The following is a 23,680-nucleotide window of genomic DNA, read 5'->3' as shown; positions in this document are numbered from 1 at the left end:
AGGGAGGCTTTTGAGGTAACTATTGTGGTGATGGTCTCACAGACACACGCACTTGTCAAAACTCAAAATGAATAAAAATGTACATAGTTCACTATATGACACCTATACCACAATTAAACTGTTTGATTAAAAAAGAAAAGTAGTCAGAGGCTGTTTGCACATATATGAGGCTGTGACATGGAAGAAGAGTTTCCCTGCATTTCTTCAGGCCTTCGCTCCAGCTACCACAGCGCAGGGCTGTCTGTTACTTACCATCTCCAATGTCCCCTTTCTATCTTAACCTGCCTTGTTCCTAGTCCCACCTCTTAGAAGTGACCCTGTGACTTAAACCCAGTAGCTCCTGGTTAGACTAGAGGTGAACCCTTGACTGAAGTTACAAGCAATCTATAGCAGGGGCTGAGTCCCTCCTAGAATCTGAGTCTCAGATTCCAATAAAATCTGAATGCCAACATACAGAGTAAGTACAAGGCATGAAGGCTGCAGCAAGAAATGGTGTCAAGCAAGATCCAGGTGTAGGTAAGTCAAAAGAAAAGGAAAACCCGTTTTGCACCCTGAGGATGACTATAATCAAAACGACACAGTCCACAAGTGCTGACAAGTGGAGAATTTGGAAACCTTAAAAACAGTCAGTGGGAAAGAACATAAAAAGGTGTTGCCGTGCTGGAAAAGCCTGGAAATTCCTCAGTTAATCACACAGACATGACCCTGCAATTCGAATCCTTGACATGTGGCCAAGAGATGTGATATAAAACATATGTCCACAGAAGAACTTACAAGCTTCCACGTATTATGAGGTAGCCTCAGAATAGCCCAAAGGGAAGAAACAAGTCAAATGTGCACCAACTGATGAATGGAGAACAAGAAGCAAGCAAAATAGCCTGGGGTCTTACAGGATTAAAGAGGTCACCAAGGAAGAGATGAAGAACCCACGATGACCCACAGAGACAAAAGCCTTCTCATGAAAGCCTTCTCACTCGCATTAACCTGGGCTGGAAAGGAATTTCATAAGATCCCTCTCTCATATCCTTTTGGTAACTCTTCCCATCCCGTCAGTGATGAGCCCTGGACAATGTCAACTCACCCCCTGTAGTAAACAGCTCTTTCAGTCACTACCTTCTAACTTTGCCAAAATCAGTTCTTTCCAAATGTCCTATACTTTTCTACCCCTCACTCTGCCAATGACATAATTTTTAACTGGAAAGATTCTGTAACCAGTCCTGCTTCTCACATTTACCCCACCAACTTCCCTTCCTAACCCAACTCAACACAGTTAAGTACCTTTTTTTTAATCCCATTTTGATTAATGTGGGAAACATGTCTTTTTTTTTTTAAGATTTATTTATTTATGCATACAGAACTGGGGTACAGGCCTGAGGTGCAGGGGCAGTGAGAGGCTTCACCAGAGACAGAGTGGGGAGCAGAACAGGCAGATCAATAAAGTTCACTGCTGAGGGAAGCAGCAGGCGAGACAGGAGAGGTCTGCTGTGCCATGTGGGTCAGCTCTGGGGGCCACTCTGGGCACTATACGCACTGAAGCAGCTGCAGCCAGCTTGCAGCCTTGTGTCCTAACCCGTTGCACCACCAATTAAGTATCTTTTAAAATGAAGTCACAGCTATGTCTACATGCACAAATGCAAAAAAACTAACATTAATTCCAATATGCTACAATGAATACAGAGACTCAAACACTGAACCTTCATCATATAATAAATGTTTGCTAAAATGCATTACTCCAGAGAAGAGAATCTGAACCTACTGTTTATTAAACAAGTCTCAACTCAATGAAACAGAGTAATAACCAACTGGCCAACAGTTAAGACAGCCCTGTCACAAGAAGATAGGTGGTTCACCAGGTATAGGACTAGATTAAACATACCATGATTCACTTCTGGTTAATGATTTAAAAATCAACTACCAAGAATGTGACAGAGCATAAATTCTAACAAGATTATTCCATCAAACATTAACATACAATTTCCCACTAAAAATCAGTAATTGGATTTTTAAAAATATATACTGCTTTTTTTTTCTTTTTTAAAATATGTATTTATATTTTTTATTTAAGATTTTTTGCTTTTTTATGCATACAGAAATGGGGTGTAAGCCAGAGGTGCAGGAGCGGTGAGAGGCTTCACCAGAGACAGAATGGGGAACAGAACAGGCAGGTAGATGAAGTACACTGCTGAGGGGAGCAGTGGGTGGGTCAGGAGAGGTCTGCTGCGCCATGTGGGGTCACCTCGGGGGGGCCGGGATCCAACTCCCACTAAAGTGGCTACCACTAACTTGCAGTGCTGCGTCCTTACCCATTGCACCACCAGGGAGAGCCCACATAAATGCTTTTTAAAGTACTACCTGTTATAATATAACTTGTAGTTTACTTTAAAAGATAGAAAATGGAGACCAATGGAAAAATATAAGAAAAGTAGAAAAGAATAAAATATTAAAGTTAAAAATGAGTAAATAAGTAAAAACCTCTACAAACCAAAATATATTAAAATAGGTAAATAATTCTAAGAGATTTGTAAAAAGCACTGAGGTAAATATTTAACAACCACAGTCAAGAATGAAATGTAAGTACACAAAACTTAAATTAGCAGTATACTGCCTTTTTAATAGGTTGTATTATAAATTTAATATAGATTAGCAAGAGGGGATAAACTTTTAACAGATGAATGCCAGAAGAAGGAATGATGGAGGCCCTTCCTGGTGGCCTATGGGTTGAGTCTCAGTGCTATCACTGCACAGGGCCCGAGATCAATCCCCAGCCAGGGAGTGACCCCCAGGGCGCAGCAGACCTCTCCTATCTTGCCTGCTGCTGCTCCCCTCAGCAGTGTATTTCAGTAGGTCTGCCTGTTTTGCTCCCCACTCCATCTCTTTGTGAATTCTCTTCAGGTATATAACCAATGACCTTCTCACCCTCCAACCCCAGCTTCAGAGAGAGCACTCACTACTCAAGATTTAAGTAATCTTTCATGTCTTTATATAATCCCTCCTGGGCTGGCCTGTGTGTGTGTGTGGTGGTATAAGAGTAAGTTGGAAGTTAAAGGGAATGAAACTTTGGTAAATATTCTTTCTAATTCTTAGGGAAACATAAACATAAACCCTGAAAGTTTCCACTTTTCCATACCCTTATTAATCGTCACAGAAAAAAATCTACCTGTAATCAATGTGACCCATTTAATTCAACATCGCCAGGAGTATTCCCCAAACAGGTTTTAAAACTGATTAGTGGCAAAAACCAAGTCTTAGGGCTTGCAGATTTGTTCTCTCCTTCCCAGATGAAGGCCACACCCATGCTCTGCCAGGCAAAGCAGCATTGAGCTTGACTCCCTCTTTGTATTTATTGGACCCAAAGGTTCCAGACAGCACTATATGTCAAGTATCTTGGCTTTGTTAAAGCTGAGGCAGAAGAATAACTCAGAATCCTGTAACAAATTAGGTCCTAAAGATAAACACAAGTTCTACTCAATGAATGGAGATGACAGCAAACTGAAATGAGGGTGAAGGGTTTTCAATGAATTATTTCACTACAAAGATGCTTATAATAAAGGTCTTCCAGAAACCATACACAACAGCTGTTAAAACTTACCTAGGATTCCTTATATAAGGCAAGCTGCTTCTCTTGCTTCTTGCAGGTTCTCCAAATTTTGACAATTTAATTATAATGTGTCTTGGGTATGGATCGCTGCATTTATCCCTGGAGTTCACTGGGTTCTCACATATGTAGATTTATCAGACTGAAACATTTTTTGACCACTAATCTCCAAGAAAGTTCCATCCCTCTATTTTCCTTCTGGGACACCTATGAAGCTTGTATTCATTTTTCTTCATCCTTTTCTCTTTCTGTTGTTCAGGTGAAAACTGTCAGCACCTTCCCAGATTCAGTCTGCTGATCCTTTCTTCTGCCTGCTCCGAGCTGCTGTTAAACCTTCTAACAAACGTTTCATTTCAGTTCGCTGTACTTTTCTGCTTCCAAATGTATGCTTCCTTTTTATAATTTCTTTCTTGATATCTCACTTTGTTTTGACAGTATATTCGCAATTCTTTTAGTTCTTGTCCAGTTTCCCTTAGGTCACCAAGTACATTTAATTCAGTTGATTCAATTTTTGACCAGTAAACGCCTGGGTTTCCTTGTGAAAAATTCCCATCAAATACTTTTTTCCTGTAAATGGGCTACATTTTTACCTTTGTATGTTTTGTAATATTTTGTGAGAAATGGGCATTCTGGGTATTATAATGTGGTATTCTGAAAATCTGAGTCTTCCACTCCTTAGATCACAGACTGTTGCGTTGAAAGCTGGGATGGTGAGCATGCTACTCTTGAAAGGTTAGTCGCCTATTCCCTCACAAGCACCTCTCTCTTGTCATATTCCAGAGTTCGAAAAATATCAATTCTAATCACTCATTCCAGTTCAATGGTTCACTTGGTGCAGGCGACAGCCTTTAAAACTTCCTACTCCATCATTTTGTGTGACATCAGTGCTGGCCTGTTGTCTTTAAGCATCATTGACCCAGTTCACTATTTTTTTTTTTTTTAAAGATTTATTTACTGATGCATACAAGAGCTGGCCAGAGGTGTGGGGGAGAGTTGTGAGAGGATACACCAGAAAAGAGTGGGGACCAGAACAAGCAGATCAACTGAAATACACTGCTGAGGGGAACAGCGGGCAAGACAGGAGAGGTCTGCTTTGCCATGTGGGTCAGCTCCCTGACTGGGGATCAAACTCATGCTGCAGTGGCTGTAGACTGCTTTCACAGTGCACTTAACTCCTTGCATCACCAGGGAGCTCCCAGTTCACTTTGTACACTCTGACCAAACACATTTTAACCCTGAACAAATCAATTTCTCAGCAGAACATATCAGGTATATGCATCATGGATATCAGTGATGCGACATAAGATACGCTTTGTTTTCTAGTTTTGGCAGATCATGTTGAGTCCTATGTAACTCCTTCCTTAGCTCTCCTGTGATCGTAGGAGACTAACACAGGACTCAATACACAGCAGAAGGCAAAGGTACTATAATCTAACATCAGCCAATATCTTCTAGGTTAAAGTAGTATTCAAAGTGCTAGAAGTGAAATGTGGTATAACCGGTAGTGGACATGGAGTGTGACACAGAATTTACGTCATCAGCCTTTTCCAGGAACAACCGCCCAGTGTGCTGAAATTTATGCTTCTAGCTAGGTGTGCAGCACACATTAGGAACTTGAAAATATGCAGAAACACTGGACTTCCTTTGTTTTAATGGAAACATCTTTCTGGAAGCACATAATAAGAAAGGACACAAAGAATGTTCTATCCAGGTGAAGTACCTAGCTCTCACTCCAGAAACTTCTCCCTTTTGTAACAACTAACTTATATCAGTAGGGTAAATAATTTATACCGGCAGGATAAATAAAGCAGGGGTACATGCTTGGGAAATTAATGTCCTAACTGTCAACAATTCCCACCAAACAATTCTTCCTCCCAAACAGTCGAATTACATTAACAACTGACTAGTCACTGGCCATGACTGTGCCACTGGTGAGCACAGCAGGGGAAGCTGAGCCCATCTATTCTGGATCACCCAACACTGACATCAACTTGCCAGAACTGCCCAGACGTATTCAGTTAATCCTGTTTTTCTGGAGCAGTTAGTTCTGCTTCCTCTTTCACCAGCTCTGCCCATGCCTACCTCCACCAGTAAAAAACCTCACTAAAGTCACATCTTAGATAGGCTTGCATAAGTCATATATACAATTTCCATTTTAAATCCTTTCAGCCAGAAGTCTCATATTTTCTGGTCATTTCCTCTAAGAGTAGACAGACTGTCATGATAAAATATAGTCAATGTGAAAATGAGAATACCACAAAACTGTCATTTAGCCACATCACAGGACTTCTAGCCTGAGCTCTAGAAAAATGGAAAGCCTGCCACACTTGAAATCACCTGAGTTGTACCTACGTCAAGCTAGCTTGCTCACTGTATGTATTCAGTCCCAATTCTTCCCCTCGTTTTCAAGGCCTAACATCACTTGTAACACTATCTTGTATCAACCATTCTTCATTTCAAAAATCAGTCATTTCCAAGAATCTAGATCCTGTTTCCATGTTCTGCCACATTAGCATGTTTGGAAGAAGGCTACAGAGTCCACTTTTCTGTCTCTCTCAGTCAAGGAAACCCAGAGAGTAAGAGAAATGACCTCGCTCCTACCTCAAAATACATACACAATGCATAAAAATCAGGCAGCTTACATGCATGCATTACTAGTGAATATGCTAAAATGTAGATAGATTTCTTTTTAAAGTAGAGTGCAGTGCAAGTTACAATCCTATTTGTGCTTATTAGGTTGAAGCCTATGAAGCTGCTCATTCTGAGGTCAAGCCAAATGGTTTTACAGGTTCACTGTTGTCTCTAAGTAGAAAGACTGAAAATGGGATAAAGACTAGTCATTTTGTGAACCTGGACTTGTCAAACATACACACAGATGAGAACATCTGTCTAGAAGCCGCTCAAGTCTCATCTCAAGCCACATCCTGCCCTTTTGCAGGTGGCGTATTACATGTCACGCCATCAAACAGAAAAATTCCTCTAGGACAGGAACTGTCTTACTGCATTGGCATTTCCCTAGCATAGCGCCCAGCACAATGCATGCTGGGGGTGCTTGCATGTCTGACTGACTGTACTTCCACTTCCCCTGCATCACCAGGGAAACAGCTCAATGTTCTCTACCACAGCCATGGGACACAGAAACACCAAACTGCTTTTACATTCTGACATGCAAATATCCACACATGAGGTTATTCACTAAGTGTACACCACCTGCCCAAGGAGGGGCTCAAGTACAAGGCTGGTCAACACATGCTCCCCTACCTCCATCACACTCTCACAAGAATCTTTCTTTCCTTTTTTTTTTTTTAAAAGATTTGTTTATGTATGCAAACAAGAACTGGGGTACAAGCCAGAGGTGTGGGGGTGAGAGGATTCACCAGAGACAGAGTGGAGAACAGAACAGTTGTATCAACTGAAATACACTGATGAGGGAAGCAACGAGGGAGACAGGAGAGGTCTACTGCACCATGTGGGTCACCTCCGGGGCCGGGGGTTGAACTTATGGTGCTGCAGTGGCTGCGGATAGCCTCACAATGATGTGCTTACACCTGCTGCGCCACCAGAGAGGGCCCTGCAAGGGGAATTTTTCTAATATTTCACCCCTCTCCACTCCACTAACAGAAGCCCGACCACAGGGTTTCAGCCTTCAAAGAAATACCATCTCTCTGCCCAGCAGATAGTGGGTGTTCTGCAAATCTAGACCAGTTTGTGGGCTCACAGAACTGCAGGCCAGAGAAACTTGCATTTGTGCACTGGACACAGCACAACATGCAGAAATGATTTAATAACACCTCTGGATGAAGACGGGCAAGGAAAAAAATAGGGAAGAATTGGCTGACCCAGTGTAGTCCTCACTTATTTTCCAATGCTGCCTGCTAACATTCCTCCCTAGCCCTGAAAAGAAATACTGATCTGTGAAAATTAACAGGTTTCCTATTATTTGTCACATTAATAATAATTCAGAAAACATTTTTAAAAAATATTTATTTGTGCATACAGAACTGGAGTACAGGCCAGAGGCTCAGGGGCAGCAAGAGGCTTCACCAGAGACAGAGTGGGAAACAGAATAGGCAGATTGACGAAGTACACTGCTGAGGGGAGCAGTGGGCGGGTCAGGAGAGGTCTGCCACGCCATGTGGTCACCTCCGGGGCAGGTGGAAATCGAACTCATGAGGAAGTGCCTTTAGCTTCTCAGTGCTGTGCTTTAAACCCGCTGCGCCACCAGGGAGGGCCCAGAAAACATTTTTAATGCGCATAAAGCTGGGATCTTCCTACAGAATCTTTTATTAACAACCCTCCACTGGTTAAGTCTAATTTAGCAACAGCATGCACTGACAGTGCAGATTATGAACAGTGCATGTTCAAATACTGCAAGAAAAAAAACAAAGCAGGCAAACCATGAAATACTTAAAAGTTCTAGGAACATAACCTAAGACCTCATATATGCTTTGCGAAGTCTTTTTTTCTAGTCTGTTATATAAGTAGGAGTACATGGATTAAAAAAAGCTTATCACTGTCCCTCCACATCACAGTTCCTTAGGGTCAGGAACCAAGCAAAAGCCTAGGGCATGGTAGGTGCTCAATAAAATCTACTGACCGAAGAAGTTACACAGGATTTGCCCCAGATACACCAGAGCAGGAGGCGCTTCTTAGGAGGTTTCCTCTAAATTGTTTGATGAATGAACCTGTCAGACAAATTGATTAACAGACCAGAAAAGGGGCACAAAGAGCACCAATTTAATGAGAAGCAAGCACATATTATAGCTACAGTTCAACCAAGTTCAAGGAAGGATGGAAAACTGGCTAGCTTATCAGATGTGTAATGAAGCAAAAGCAAATAAAACAGTGGTACTGCCCCAAAGACAAAGATTGGAACAAGAGGGTTTTAAAAAGACACAGGCAGGTGGGAAATTAGTGTGATTAAATTTCTAGTCAGTGAAAGAATAACAACACAATGAAATACTGCAACAGCTATGTAAGTTGAGTCAAGATTCTGATATACAGAAAAATTCCAAATATGCTAAGCACTAGCAAAAAAACATTTTAAAAAGACTTCCTCAGGATAAGAAAGCTCCAAAAGGAATATGAAACTCAGAAAACAAAACAGATGTGACTATAGAAAAATTTCTTTTTTCCAAATTTTTATTTATTTATGGGATACAGGCCAGATGTGAGGCGGGGATGAGAGGCTTCACCAGAGACAGAGCGGGGAGCAGAACAGGCAGAGTGACTGACATACACTGCTGAGGGGAGCAGTGGGGGAGACAGGAGAGGTCAGCTGCACCATATGGGTCACCTCCCTGGCTGGGGATAGAACTCATGCGCAGTGGCTGTGGATAGCTTCACAGTACTGCGCTTTAACCCACTGTGCCACCAGGAATGGCCAAAATTCCTCTACTACAAACAGACACCACCAATCACACCAAGTCAAGACACAAGCCAAGAATATCTGTAACATGGAAAACTGTCAATATTCTTGCTACATAAAAATTTATTGGGGGTAGAGAGGCAAACTTCATTTGGACTTTAGGAAAGAAAAGTTAATTCACAAAAAAATAAACAGCAAATATATATTTTTAAAAGCTTAATCTATTTATCAAAAAAGGAAGTATTGAGCAATGAGGCATCATTTAAAATTTTCCCACTATTTATGGCAACTATTTTAAAAATTAACAATTTGAAACTACAAAAATAGAATTCTTTTTTATGTGAGTACACAGCCTTCCTGAAAGCAGTTTGGCAATGCATACCAAATTGTATGTACATACAATCACTTAATTTTTAAGGAAATGATCATAAAGGAACATACATTAAAGTTTTCTTAACAAAGAAAAGTTTTAAATAACTGAAAAGGTTCACAGAGAGGATGGGTAGATTATATGGTTAATGTGTTGTTACACATGTGTCAAAAACAGTATATGTTGGCAAAGAAGTATGATTATTAAAAAGCAAGTTATATAGAACCTCCCTGGTGGCACAAGAGGTTACAGCGCAACACTATGAAGCTAGCAGCAGCCACTGGAGCACAGTTCCATCCCCGGCCAGGGAGCTGACCCACAGGTGCAGCAGACCTCTCCTGTCTTGCCTGCTGCTCCCCTCAGCAGTGTATGTCAGTCAACCTGCCTGTTCTGTTCCCCATTCTCGTTTCTGGTGAATCCTCCCTGTCCCGCCCCCCCCACACACCTCTAGCCTACATCCCAGTTCTTGTATGCATAAATAAACAAAAATAAGTAAAATTACACAGAAGAGGCCCTCCCTGGTGGCGCAGCGGGATAAAGCCACTTCCGCCTGCCCCGGAGGTGACCACATGGCGCAGCAGACCTCTCCTGACCCGCCCGCTGCTCCCCTCAGCAGTGTACTTCGTCGATCTGCCTGTTCTGCTCCCCACTCTGTCCCTGGTGAATCCTCTCACCCTCCGCATCTCTGGCCTGTACCCCAGTTCTGTATGAATAAATAATCTTAAAAAAAATTATACAGAAGAGTATATTTTGTATGATGTCGTTTAAATATAAAAACACATGTTTGAAATTATAGTACCAAATTATCCAGAAGGTTGATTTAGAACTAATTACTTTAGGACTTCTAGACTGGGCCCTCTCTGGTGGTGCAACAGGTTAGGATGCAGCATTGCAAGCTGGCCACAGAGGCTTCAGTGTGAGTTTGATCCCTGGCCCTGGAGGTGACCCACATAGCGCAGCAGACCTTTCCTGTCTTGCCCGCTCTCACCCGCTGCTCCCCTCAGTAGTATACTTCATTGATCTGCCTGTTCTGCTCCCCACTCCGTCTCTGGTTAATCCTCTCACTGCCCCTGCACCTCTGACCTGTACCTCAATTCTGTATGCATAAATAAATAAATCTTTTTTTTTTTTAAAGGACTTCTAGACTGTTTCTGTGCTTTAGAAACAAGTACATTTAGGGAAAACCTGACTGCCTAACAAGGAAGTCACCTTTGCTCCTCATAAACAAGTGAATAAGCAGGGCTTTGTAAAGATGACGGTGTCTGAAATGGCTAAAAGGATCCTTTAAGTTTCTGATATATCATCTCTCCAGTTAGGATATTGCAAAAGTCACTGCTGTATGACCAAGAGCCAAAGAAAGTCAAAATACAGCAGATTCTTGAGGATACCTAACCCAGCACCCTCAATTTTAGGAAGTAGAAATCAAAGCTTATTAGTAACCCACTTGAGAACCATATTGTGGCCCTGTTTAAGGAAGTCTACAATTCTATAGTTTCTGGCCTAGTGATTTAAACAGTGGGAGGAATTTACAGGTATCTTTATTTTCTTTTAAAGCAGGAACACAACAGATATATGTAAATATGTTTCAAAGATCACTCAAGGAATTTTCAGCTCTTTCAAATGGTTAACTTTTGGGGAAAAACAAATCAGTCTAGGACCTACCCTGAAGACCCTGTCCTAGGGTAGATAAGATACAAATAAAACCCACAATACAAAATCGTCTGTGGCCATCATAGGTACTTACTGAATGATGTATGGGCTGAGTAGGCTTGAAAACAAAGCTGTCGTGAGGCCCAGGGTAAAGGACTGTGATATTCTGACAGTGGGTGTGGTAGGTAACATATGCCTGAGGTTTGAAACTAGTCCCAGAAGTCTTGTGCAGTGTTATAAACCGTTGCCGCCCTGAGTAAAGGGGAAATGGGGTGGGGGAGAAGGGGAGTGGACACGGACACGCACCTGATGGTACCTCAGACAGGATGCCAACAGACAGAACACAGACATGAAGGCAGGAACCTAGCTGAAAAAAGCAAGAAACAACGTATGATAAAGAAAAGAAAAGTAAAGCAGCTCAAAATGGAGCTTTCATCAAAAGGATACAGCAGGAAGACAAGCTGAAGACAACTTGTGCCATCAGAAACTAATGCCATGGGGTAAAGTAGGCTCTGTGGTCAGTGGAGCACAGGATCTGGAAGTATTTCAGACCATCTGGTCTGGGCCACGGCGGCTCCACGGCCACTGCCTACAGCTAGTCACTGAAGCAGCAGCACCAGGAGAGCACAGCCCCCATGGCCGTGCCCGCGGAGTGCTATGCCTGGTTAAGATGCCATCAGTGCCAGCTGCGGGAGGAACAGCTGGGTCCTGCAGTCACCAACTCAGAGAACCCTTTTCCTCTCTGAGTACTAGCCTCCCTCACCTGAGCAGCCATCTCCCTGTGCAGCTCCTTGTGGAGAAAGCAGGGAATGAACAGACAGAACTTTGTGCAGAACCATAATGGGCAAAATCCACAGGCTGCATGCACCACTAACAACCCCCTCAGCCTCTGGGCCCTCCACACACTCCACAAGACCTGAATGTGCTCTGATGCTTGATCCTTAAACTGTATCTTCCCCACCTGCTCATGGAGACACAGCAGGGTCTCTGGGGAGTGGGCTTGGGCTCTTACTTTCTTTTCACCCCTTTGCCTTAAACCCTGCAGAGGCCACCACACCCCCGGAGGTGTAGAGATGCATCCTAGGTCTTGGGTCAGGTTCTGCCCTTTGTGTGCCGGACATTTTCCAGCTCTTTGCTACTGAAACGATAAAACCAACCAGTTCTGGGGGTGTGGGGTATGGAAGACTATCTGCTCTTAAAGACCTGCTTTGTACGTGGGGAGATCGTGGCAGCTGTGGTATGAGGGATCAGTAAGAAATCTACAGAACTCCAGCACTGAACATGTGAAAGCGAGAGAGGGCGATTCAGATTCCATCGTTTCTTTCACACATACTTCTTGCAAAGGATATTTTACAGTACATCAACTGAAATTGTCACACTTACTTTAAACAAACAGATTTCTTAGATGGGAAGGTGATTTGTGATTAAAGGTGATGGGCAACTTGGTATCCCTTAACATTTAAATTACCACTGACTGAAATAAGAATCTCCAAGTGAGGCATTCTTTCCCCTAACAGCTATTACCTAATTACAACAAGGCAATACATTTCCCAAATGTTTCCTACTGTATGTTTCAGGTCCTCAGACTCACACTTTTTGGTCTCTTGTAGTGTGATGGTCTGTGAGTTTTTCAAGCAGAAAGAAAAGTCATTTCTGGGCTAGCGATGCAGTTTCTGGAGTTAAGACCCTCCCACAGCCCTTTTTTACTTTGCCATGACAAGCAACAACATTCCCTATCATGGCTGTTCCTCAGCTGGAGTAAGAATGATGTGGGGAGCCCCTGGAAGACAGGTGCACAGTATGCTTCCTATGTTTCAGTCATTTGGAGGTTACTTTACTACTACAGAGTAGCAGAGTCTAATCAACTGAGACTGTCTGAAGTTCACTAAGCGTAAAGTTACAATTCAAAAGAAACAGAACAGTGAAGGCTTCATCTTAATGAAAACAAAACACAACAGTGAAGGACAAAAGTCACAGAGACTGTTTTTCCATGGAAAATACTTATTCTCACCACTGTTAGGGCTGAAGAAACATCATCTACCAACTTGGAATATTAATGTTGGCTCCACCCTCATGGGTGTGTGTGTGTGTGTGTGTGTGTGTGTGTAAACTTGGAATATTAATGTTGGCTCCACCCTCATGGGTGTGTGTGTGTGTGTGTGTGTGCGTGTGTGTGTCAGGGTTGAGGGTTTCCCTGACACTGAACCTGTCCCTTCACGCTGTCTCTGCAGCTTGGCTTGAGGTGTGAAACTTAAACAAGGTAGCAGCTAAGTTACAAAATGTGAAGAGGCTGCTCATGTAGATACTTTGTTTCAGGCATCACTTCATGGGAAATAGAGAAAGAAACTAAAACAACATTTACCACTGGCCTGTTCCTTGAAGAGCAATTCTTGTGTTAAGGGGACTTTGCAGCCTAGACCAACAGATGCTTGAATATTGTGTTTTCAGAGCTTTCTAGATGCAGGTACCCAACCAAGAGCAAAAGTTCTTAGTACCGAGACCAGGAAGATGATACTTTCTCTTTTTCTATTTTCTTTAGCTATCTAGAGAGTATAGAGCTGGTAAAAACAATTACATAGCATTACATTCAATAGGTCAACACTTTTGCTGTCAACACTGGGCTATCTATCTCAAGCATTCACCCAGTAAAACAGGCTGCCCACAAGCTGTAAAGAGGAGCCCACGGTGGGCTAGCTGGCTAGGGAGAAAAACTAACAAAACTAACTACTCTTTCTCCATCCCGTCCTAAGACCAGCTCCTACTTTTACCCTGTGTTAAAAGCACTTCTGAGGAAGCAACTCCTTAAAGATGTTAAGCATAATAACTGAATTTCAGTACATGTAGCCCCATTAATCTCTTAATGTGTTTTTCCCTAGGCAAATCACATCGATGTCATGTCCTTATTCATACTTGAGATATCACCTATCTTACTCAACAGGGTTGTGAGGCGCAAATGAGAGGATTATGCCCCATCTACCCTTGTATCATCTAGTGAAGCATCTCTTTGTGAAACAGAAACTCTTCATGGTGGCAGGAGGCCTGCTCTCCTCTCCTCCCTGCAATCCAGTTTCCAACACACTCATTCCCAAACCCAAGCACTGCAGCCCCTCGATGGCCTGACTGTTCCCTACCTGCACACATCTGCTCATGGAGTTGCTTCCAACTTGCAGGCTTTCCCAAGTCCAAGCCTCCCCTTTCTACTAGCTTATCAAAAAATCCACTCAGCACCTACCTAACTCAGTTGCTGAACAACCATGGCATTTTCTTCAAGCTATTTTTATGACTCATCTGATCTGTTTTATAATTACTCCTAAACCCCCAGTGCTCTCTTTTTATTGTTCCCCCAGCTGGCAGCAGTGTTTTCTTATACTGGACAATTAAAACCTGTCCAATGAATACAGAACACAAAGTTTATCATCAGGAAAGCTATACATACTAATCATGATCCAGAAGTGCACTTACTTACAGGAGCTAGGGTAGAAATGGAAAAACTGTTGGGTCTCTCTGGTGATGCAAGAGGTTGAGTATCTCCAGCCACTGCAGCACTAGATTTACTACATCACTGGCCAGGAGGGTGACCCACATGGTGCAGCAGACCTCTCTGGTCTCACCCACTGACCCCCTCTCAGCAGTGTATTTCAGTAGATCCACCTGTTCTGCTCCCATTCTGTCTCTGAGGAATCCCCCAGTCCCACCCTGCACTTCTGGCCTACACCCCAGCTCTCGTATGCATAAATAAATCTTTTAAAAAGTGGAAAAAATTGTTTAAGTTTACTAAATAATATTTCAAGATCTATTGTAGCATAAGGATTCATCCCTGCCCTCAAAAACTTTAAAATAGAGGAGAAAGTTATATATTATTATTCCCACCAAACTAAGGTCTAAAGTGGATATACAAGGCTGAGATGACTCAGCCAAAAAGCCGCAGGTCAAACACCAACCGATACCCAAATGGCCCTTCAGAACACGCAAAACAGCCTATTTCTAGCACATCTATGAGGAAATCTAGTATTTTAGGGATTCAAGTGTCAGGCCAAAGAACTGTCTGAATGCAAACACTAACGTGTATGGCTAGATTTATACCTCACAATAGACAGTTTGAGACAATTCTCCCACTAGGTATGGGCCCAGATTGGAAACACAAAAAGTAAGATGTGAGGGCAACAACGGAGGGCTAACTGGTGACTTAAACTGAAGCCACTCTGCTTCCCCAACTCCAGCTGATGAAATAACATTTACAGGAGAGGATCTCAAACTATGGCACATTTGGCTCCAAAAACAACCTCACCTCAAGGAAATAGCTGTAAAACAGAAAATAACCAGTGTTAACAAAGATGTGGAATATCTCAAACTCTTGAAAACTAGCAGTGTCCACCAAGTGTAACAACAGATAATCTTAGGGGACAAATTGCTTCCCATTACCCCCCATCAGGTTGAAATCCTAATTCCTAGTACCTCAGAATATGACTGTATTTGCAGATAGGACCATTAGAGAATTACAGTTAAATGAAGTCATGAGGGTGGACCCTGACCCAATGACAATTTTCTTTTAAGACAGGTTGAGGACACGAACATGCACAGTGGAGAAACCATGGAAGACAGAGAGAGGTAGCTGTCCATGAGTCATGGAGAGGGCCTGAGGAAAAAGCAATCCCCAAAAGTCTTGACCTCAGACTCAAGAGTCTACAGAATTATGACAAAATTAAATTTCTGTTGTTTAATTCACCCAGCCTGTGGCAAACAGTTGCTCTACCAAACTTACAGATACATACTCTGTAACTCAGCCTCTCCACGCCACAGTGTTAACTGAACAGAAATGCGTACACCTCAGAAGACATAGACAAGTAAGAATATTCATACAGCATTATTTCTAAACTACCAACCACCCAAGTGCCTATCAATAATTCAGTAAATGCATTACAGTACATCACACAATGGAACAGTATTGAACAATAAAATGGATGTAACTGCACTAAACACAGTATCTCACAAACAAGTCAAAACAAAAACAAGTACCAAAGAGTGTATGATTCCACTTACACAAAATCCAAATCAGATAAAACCACAGTATCAGCAGACTCACTACTCTGGCTAGAAGGGGCTATAACTTGAAGAAGGCACATAGGAGCAGCTAAATTTATGGCAATTCTCCAAGCTGTCCATTACGCATGCACTTTTCTATCTATGTTCTACTTCAAATTAAAAGTTTACTAAAATATACAATGACAAATGACTTTAAAATAAGGGCAACCATAAGTGAAAAATAATGATTAGAGGGCATTTAACCTATCTGGTGTCACCGTGACAAATAAACCATCAAGTTCTTCACCTGCTGACATTAAACATTTGAAATATGTCATCAGTCTCATGACTCCCAGGAGATGACCTCCAGCTTCTTATTATCGAGACTCGGTCAGGAGAGGTCTCACAGGTCAAAGGATCCACACCATCCCACACTTACATTGTCAATGAAGTCGGGTTCAATTTCATTAAAGGAAGGTATTAAAGTATACATTCACAGAAAGAAAACCAGTGAACACATATGTCTTTCTCTGGATAGTATGGAATCAGCAAAAGAGAAATGTCTATTTATTTATTAAAAGATTTATTTATTTATGCCTACAGAACTCAGGACAGGCCAGAGGTGCAGGGGCGGTGAGAAACTTCACCAGAGACAGAGTGAGAGCAGAACAGGCAGATCGACGAAGTACACTGCTGAGGGGAGCAGCGGGCGAGACAGGAGAGGTCTGCTGTGCCGTGTGAGTCAGCTCCCTGGCGAGGGATCGAACTGATGATGAGGCAGCTACCACTAGCTTCACAGTGCTGCACTCTAAACCCTTGAGCCACCAGGGAGGGTCCAAGAAATGTCATTTTAAATAAAGGTAATGAAGAAAGAGATTTTTAAAGGCCATCATGTGTATTCAAAAGAGCATCAGAAAGGGCAGCTCGCTGTTTTCTACAGACCTAGATTGGTCCTAGAAGCTGGAGCTCTCAGTAGCCCAGTCTCAGCTATCTGGAGCAAAAATAAACAACTGGCCGGCCACCCACTAAGTTTGAGGTTAGGAGTTGCTGTGAGCACCAATGAAATCCCATGTAAATTGCTAGCACTACACAAATAATAACAGACATTCAAAAGCAAATACTGTATAGAAAAATTTCTACAAAGCATTTAATGCTCTTTAATAACTGTCAATTAAATGGCATAGGTCAGAGGATTTAACAGAGGTCTGCCTAGAAGACCCAAAATTATTTGGGGATGGGGGTCCCCAGACCTCTAAGTCTTGGAGAGTTGTTAGAACACTGACTAAATGCCACACATTATTAGTATATAATCGAGATGCTATTTTTTCATAAGCCCTATGTTGTTGAGATTGTGGTTTTTTAAAGGCTAATTCATAGTATTTTGTTGAACTCTCAAACAGCACTCTATAAAATAAGTTAATTTTTAATTAAAATCATCCACAACCATGAGAAATCACTGACTTCACAATGTAACTTTTAAAGGCGTCCTTGGTGGCACTGGGTAACTCCAGCAACGCCAGTACCAGAAGCCAGCATCTTTACTTGAAAGGGTCAGGGAAAACAGAAGCTCCCTCCCCATATAGCACCCAACAAGCCCGACAAGGTCACTCATCCCTACGCGCCCCGGCTCCCAGGCCTCCCTTCATAGGCTTTCTCAAGTTTGCTCTGTCGGCACAGCAAGCAGTCCCAGGCGAAAGGGACAAGGGAATCAGTCAGACTGATCGCCACAGCAGTGATGACATCACCAAAACAGAGCCAGGGCGAGGCTTGAGGCTCCCTGCCTCGAGCACGGCATCTTCAAGCAAGCGTGTTGTACTGGGACCAACTCCCAGGCTCTCTTCCTCCCCCACAGAGACATTTTAAGTAGCTATTCTTAAATTTGTTTTTTGAAATCACAGCCTGGGAGTACTAAAACTGAAACTAGTCAGAAACACTGCTTAGAGGCCTGTTCTGATTTCACCTACTACATGGCTTTTACCTTTGACTCACAAATCACGCAGACCACATCACCACTAAGAAATTGTTAAATAAAATGCAACTATTTTTTCATGTTTGATGTCATACACAGAGGCTACAGGAACAAAAAATAACTGAAGAGATGAACACACTGCACACTGTTTCTGCAGCAAACTGCAGACAGGAACGTAAAGCTCTATTAGATGATGCTAACAGATAAGTGTTTGATAACACACAGAAAGGGATGCCTGAGGACACAGAGACAACCTTACATGGGAGGGAAGAGTCAGCAAAAAGCCAGTAAGCCTCCCATTTGAGGGGGGACTGCGGGAAGTGGGGGACAGCAACTAATGTCCAGAGTTCTGTTTCCTTCAGTGGGCGACTTGAGTGTCAAGGGGAACCACTGTTTAGCCTTACTCAGGGCAAACCCTGAAAACCCTGCCAACGGCTCCCCATCCAAGTCATCTCAGTCACATCTGTTGAATTATATATAAGAAGAATCAGACAACTTATCAAAGGGCGGGCGTTAGGATGCGCACGGATCTCAGCGGGAACAGCGCAGCACGTGAGACTGCTATCATGAACTGAGCGCTCTGCGTCCGCCCGCCTTTGTGCAGAGGCAGCGCCGACAGTAAGCGCAAAGAAGTCAACAGCGCTGTCTCTTTGGAAATTCATTAAAAGCTAATCACATAATCAAAACATTTTTGCTTCACTTGGCGCAGGGACAGGAATCTGATTCAAAGCCACGCTTTCCTGTAAAGCAGTGCTTGCTGTGTTGGGCGTGGGGGTGTTGGCCCAGGTCCACCCACACACGCGCAGACGCACACAGACAGACAAGGCCCAAAAGGCTGCTAACAATTACTTGGAGAGGAACACTAATCAAATCTTTTGAGAGTCCCTTCTCCTACATTGCACCCCTTTGTTTGTTTACTCATGCAGTTCCATGTCACGTGTGGCACACACCCACTTTAAGGGGAGCCAGAGCCTTTCCGGGAGATGGATGTTATGGGGTTTTATCTAGTATGGCTTTGGTGCTCTGACTGGTAGGCAGTACATTAAACTTTCTTCATAAGCTGAAAAAAATTCCAGCATGCCAACATGTGCCCTTGCGCGAACAGCCCTGTAACAGCTAACAAACTGGCAACCACACAGCTTCCCTTTTGAGTGAACAAAAAAATACCACCAGAGCAAAAGAACAAATTTAGTGCTGAAGGTTACGCTTCAAAAGACATCATCAATAAGAATCTGTACTATTATCTTCTAAACTCTTTCCAAGAGCAATCCACAAAAAATGTAAAAATGAGCAAAGCCTTAAAGGTACCCAGAACAGATGGTCTGATTACTATGGATTCACATGAGGACATCAGAAATAACTTCTCTTTCCAAAAGCCTCAAGTTGTACCTCCAAGTCATTCCCAGTAGGAGTCCTGACCACGATCACTCACCATTTTTAAAATCCTTGAGGACAGAAGCCAAGCCTATGTCCCTGAGTCAATATTCAGCAATACCTGGTCCACGGCAGCTATGCAAAACATTTGATGAACGAAAAACTGCTCATCATTATTGTCCTCTAAACACAAACATTGCTGAAGGCTACCTAAGACTCCAATACTTGTTACTCATATGTATCAGATTATGGTAGCAAACTTAAAAAAGGGATCAGAACACAACAGGGTTGTAAGCACTAAGCTTTATTTCAGCCTGAGCTGTTATCTTCAGAAGTACTCACAACTCATTTTCCAGTTCTAAGATTCAAGCCTGAATAAACTCTCCCAAATCTAAAAAGAGAAACATACTAGTAGGAGACCTTATTAATCCATGGATGAGAAGTCATGCGGCTTAATCAGCTGCTTAAGTCACAAGGAAGAGACAAGAGCCTGTTCTTTTGGAATCCAAAGAGAAGATACAGTATTTGCAACAGCAACCAACCAACTGCTTGGACACTCTATAGACTTTAAGGAAGGTTCACGTGGGAGGATTGCCCAGTCTAACTCATCTGACAAAAGATTTGGGCAATAAAAAATTTCAAATCTCAGTTCAGTACTTTGCCTGAATTCAAGAATTCCTATTTAATAGCACACAGCAAAACTATGTTAAAACTCAAACCTGCAAACAGAATAGCTACTGGCTTTAAGGCAGAACTAATGCTACTAGAAGAGGTTTTCAAATGACACCACTGGAAAGAAAGGAGGAAGAGCAGTAGATATCAGGTGGCAAAAATAAATCACAACTCTCAGAGGCATCTGAAAGTAAAGCTAGCCGCCGACCTGAGCAGTGCTGCCCAGTCTGAATGAGTGGGCTTGACTCTTCCACTCTGTAATTATCAGCTGTGTGACCTTGGATAAATGACTTCCTTCTCTGTTCTTCTATATCCCTAACTATAAGTGGGAGCAGTGGTGGAACTTCAGTAGATTGTTTTGAGGATTAAACATCTGTGTAAAGGTCTTACGAAGCTGCCCAGCCTACAACTACCGCTGAAATGTTCGCCGTCACTATTCTCAATTTATTCCCACTTTTCCGAGCCAGGATTGTACCTGGACCAAGTCGAAATGAACGCAGCGAGAGGAACGATATTCAAACACAGCTCTACAGTCAGCCACCGACTTTCTCCCAAGAAGTTTGAAAACTTCCAGCATTTACCATAACGTGCTTAGGGTCAAAAAAAAGCTCCTTGTGCCCCAGAGCCAGAGGCGTCTCACTCCCGTACAAATGTTTTGAGGGGAGCCCAGCTCACGTCACCTGACTATGCCTCCACTCAGTCGCCGTCAGGGAGCCTCTCACCAACAGGGTCAATCTCTTCGAGTGAAGAGACAGATCAGAACGTGGCTCAACCCCGGGAGCCTGTCACCAAAGCCTAAGAGGGCGGCGGCGCCCGGGCCAGCGAGCCCGACACCGCCGAAGGAGGGGCCGGCTCCGACACCCCAAGGAACTCAATCGGCCGGCGCGTCCCGCCGCGGCGCAGGGCCCTCAGTGCCCAGTGGTCACCCAAAGCAAAAGCACACCTCCCCCCCCAGCCCCCGGGCTCGGGTGCGGGCGCCACCAGTAAAGAGGGCGTCGGTGACCGCCGGCCTGGGGTCCGCAGCCCGACCAGAGGTTACCCGGGGGACCTCTGACCGGTCCCCGGCCGGGCGCGGTGCCGGCCTGCGCCAGGGTCATCAGTGATGCAAGCCTCCCCGCGAGGCCCGAGCCGGACCCAGCGCCTGCCCAAGAGAGGGACGGCCCTGGCGGCCGAGGACTCGAGGAGGGGGATGGGACCAGGCCGCCAGCCGGGCTGGGCCGCTGCTTACCGCGGCCGCTCCGCTCGGGGCTCCTGGCCGGGCGCGTCGCGAGGGCTCCCGCCGAAGACGAGATAAAGGGCGGACGGGGCACAGGAGAACTCCCAGTTCCGGGCCCAGCGGACTCCTCGGCTCGCTCCCGGCCTCCAACGCCGCCGCCGCCGCCGCCTCTGGCTTTATGGCCAAGACTCGGGCTCCGCTCCCACTTCCGCCACCGCCACCGCCCCGAGCGGAAGTACCTGTCACGAGACGCTCGACGCCGAGGCTGCCGGGGACAAGCCCCGCCTCCACCGGCGTCACGTTCCGGTCGCCCCCGGCCTGGGTCTGCGTCACGTGGTGCCAACATGTCTGCTCCCGGGTGGCGGCCGCCATCTTTGAGCACCGTACAAGGAGCGGGACGACACCATGTTGAACCCACAGACCAGTGCTTCAGCGGTTCCCCGTTTCCCCCGAAATGACGGAAGGAGAGGAGGAAGCTAAACTGGCCCTTCCGGTAGCGTTCCGCTCCAGAAGGCACGGAGCAGTCAACCAAGAGTGCTCTGTGTGCCCCCTGTTCTGCAGGATCAACAAAGCTTACTCTAGGAATGGGCTTTCTTAGGGAGACCTCTTGAGTAGAGAGAGACAAGAGAGGGGATATGTGACAAACCTAACAGTGGGGTGAAGGACACCTTTATTTACTGAGCATCTGCTGTGCATCTTTAGATCTTCCACTTCTCCTTTTTTCAAGGAAAGATTATTTTGCAAATAGGGAACTGAGGTCCAGCGCGGGTCACTTGTCCTAGTTCACGCAGTAAGAGGTAACGGTTGCAAACGACTGTTTGATGCCAAGGTGGTGGTCTTTCCAGCCACTGCATGTGACATCAGCAATGTTGTGGCAGGGTGCCAGAAACACAGAGGTAAGTTAGAAGTTACCGAAACACTTCCTGTAGCAAAAGATAGCTCAAGGAAATGGAGACGAGTTCAAGGTTCTCTTAATTGAATATTAAAAGACTTTTAATAAAGTTGTATCCTGCCGAGCTCTTAGGGGGCAGGGAGGCACTCTACCACGCACAAGCCTCATCTGAATTATTTAATATACACTTATAACTTTATCTCCATTCGACATCATTTACTTCTCACCGTTCTTTGCTGCCGTGGCTCATACAAACACTATTCTGTCAACTACATGCTCCAAAAACCTTGAAATCATTCTTTACTTCTGTACTGGTTTTAATAGGGACCCCCAAAATGATATATGTCCTGGAACCTGCGTATCTCAAATTGGAAAAAGGGTATTTGCATATATACTTACTTACAGATACTCTAAGAGTTTCAAGGCTGAAATCATTGTGGTTTATCATAATGGACTCTAAATCCAACGACTCAGAATACAGATAGAGAAGAAAACTCTGGGAGAAGATGGCCTTAGACATTGGAGTCAATAGCAACACGTCAGGGAATGTTGAGAGCCACTAGAAGCCGGAAGGGAAGGGAGGAGAAGTCGTCTTGCTTTTGGACTTCCAATTTGAGACAATACATTTCTGTTGTTTTAAGCCACCAAGCTTGTGGTAATTTGTTACAGCTCTCCTAGGAAAGGATTTCAACTGCCTTCTCTCTCGCATTCCTCATCCATGCTTCAATATATCCAGAACATAACTTCTGGCAATTTTTGCTGCTACAACCTGGTCTGAATCTCCATCATTTCTCACATAGACTATTACAACGACCTTGGTTTCCTGCTTCTATTTTTGTCCCACCAGTTGTGAAAACAGCAGCCAGAATAATTCTATGAAAATACCAAATCATGTCTCCTCTTGCTCCTTATAAAAGACTTTACAAGGAAAAAATCCTACCCTCTCTGGTCCTCAAATACCTCTCTGACCTCATCAATCTGCTCAAACTGTATTGCTTTGACAGAAGGTATATATATAAAACCGAGGCTTTTGCAGTTGTATTTCTTGGTTTGGAAATATCTTCCTCCAGCTACCTGCATGGCGAGTCCTCCACTTTACTTGGGTTTTAACTTAAATGTCATCTCCTTAGCAAAAATGGCCTTTCCCATTTAAACTTAAGTTCTCTTTCTATCAACAGCATGCATAAAACACCCTCTTGCTTGCCTCCTTACTATGATTTTGTTTCTTTTTATTGCCTACTTAATCTCTTATTGTCCATCTCTTCTTCTAGACCCACAGCTCCACAGGAGTTATTTTCTGTCGGTCTCATTCATTACTGTACCTCTGATTCTTAAAAATGTAATGGGGCACAGTGGGCGCCCAATGAGTACTATTTATTGAGTACTCAGCAGAATGGAAATTGGAAATAGTCTCAAGGGTCAAGAATTATGGTAATTCTACCCCTGCAACCACTCGATATGCTAGTTTGAAGATAAAGTACCAACTAAAGAATTCAAGAGAAGGCAAAGCATTCAAATAGAGACCTGTGAGCCTTCCCACTTCTAAGAAACA

General features: G+C 43.8%; 1 protein-coding gene across 1 annotated transcript in view; it reads right to left on the bottom strand.

The window, feature by feature from the left end:
* RAB7A (RAB7A, member RAS oncogene family) overlaps nucleotides 1-21,468 on the bottom strand; it is a 48,296-nt gene extending 26,828 nt beyond the window's left edge. Inside the window, exon 1 of the mRNA XM_004692332.2 lies at nucleotides 21,249-21,468. The gene's annotated coding sequence lies outside the window, so the exon portion shown is untranslated. The remainder of the gene's footprint in view (nucleotides 1-21,248) is intronic.
* Between the last annotated feature and the right edge of the window lie 2,212 nt (nucleotides 21,469-23,680).

The sequence above is a fragment of the Condylura cristata genome, unplaced genomic scaffold (assembly GCF_000260355.1).
Source record: "Condylura cristata isolate star-nosed mole 26May11 unplaced genomic scaffold, ConCri1.0 scaffold00033, whole genome shotgun sequence".
In the NCBI taxonomy this organism is placed as follows: domain Eukaryota; kingdom Metazoa; phylum Chordata; class Mammalia; order Eulipotyphla; family Talpidae; genus Condylura; species Condylura cristata.
This window is presented reverse-complemented; position numbering and strand designations above follow the sequence as displayed.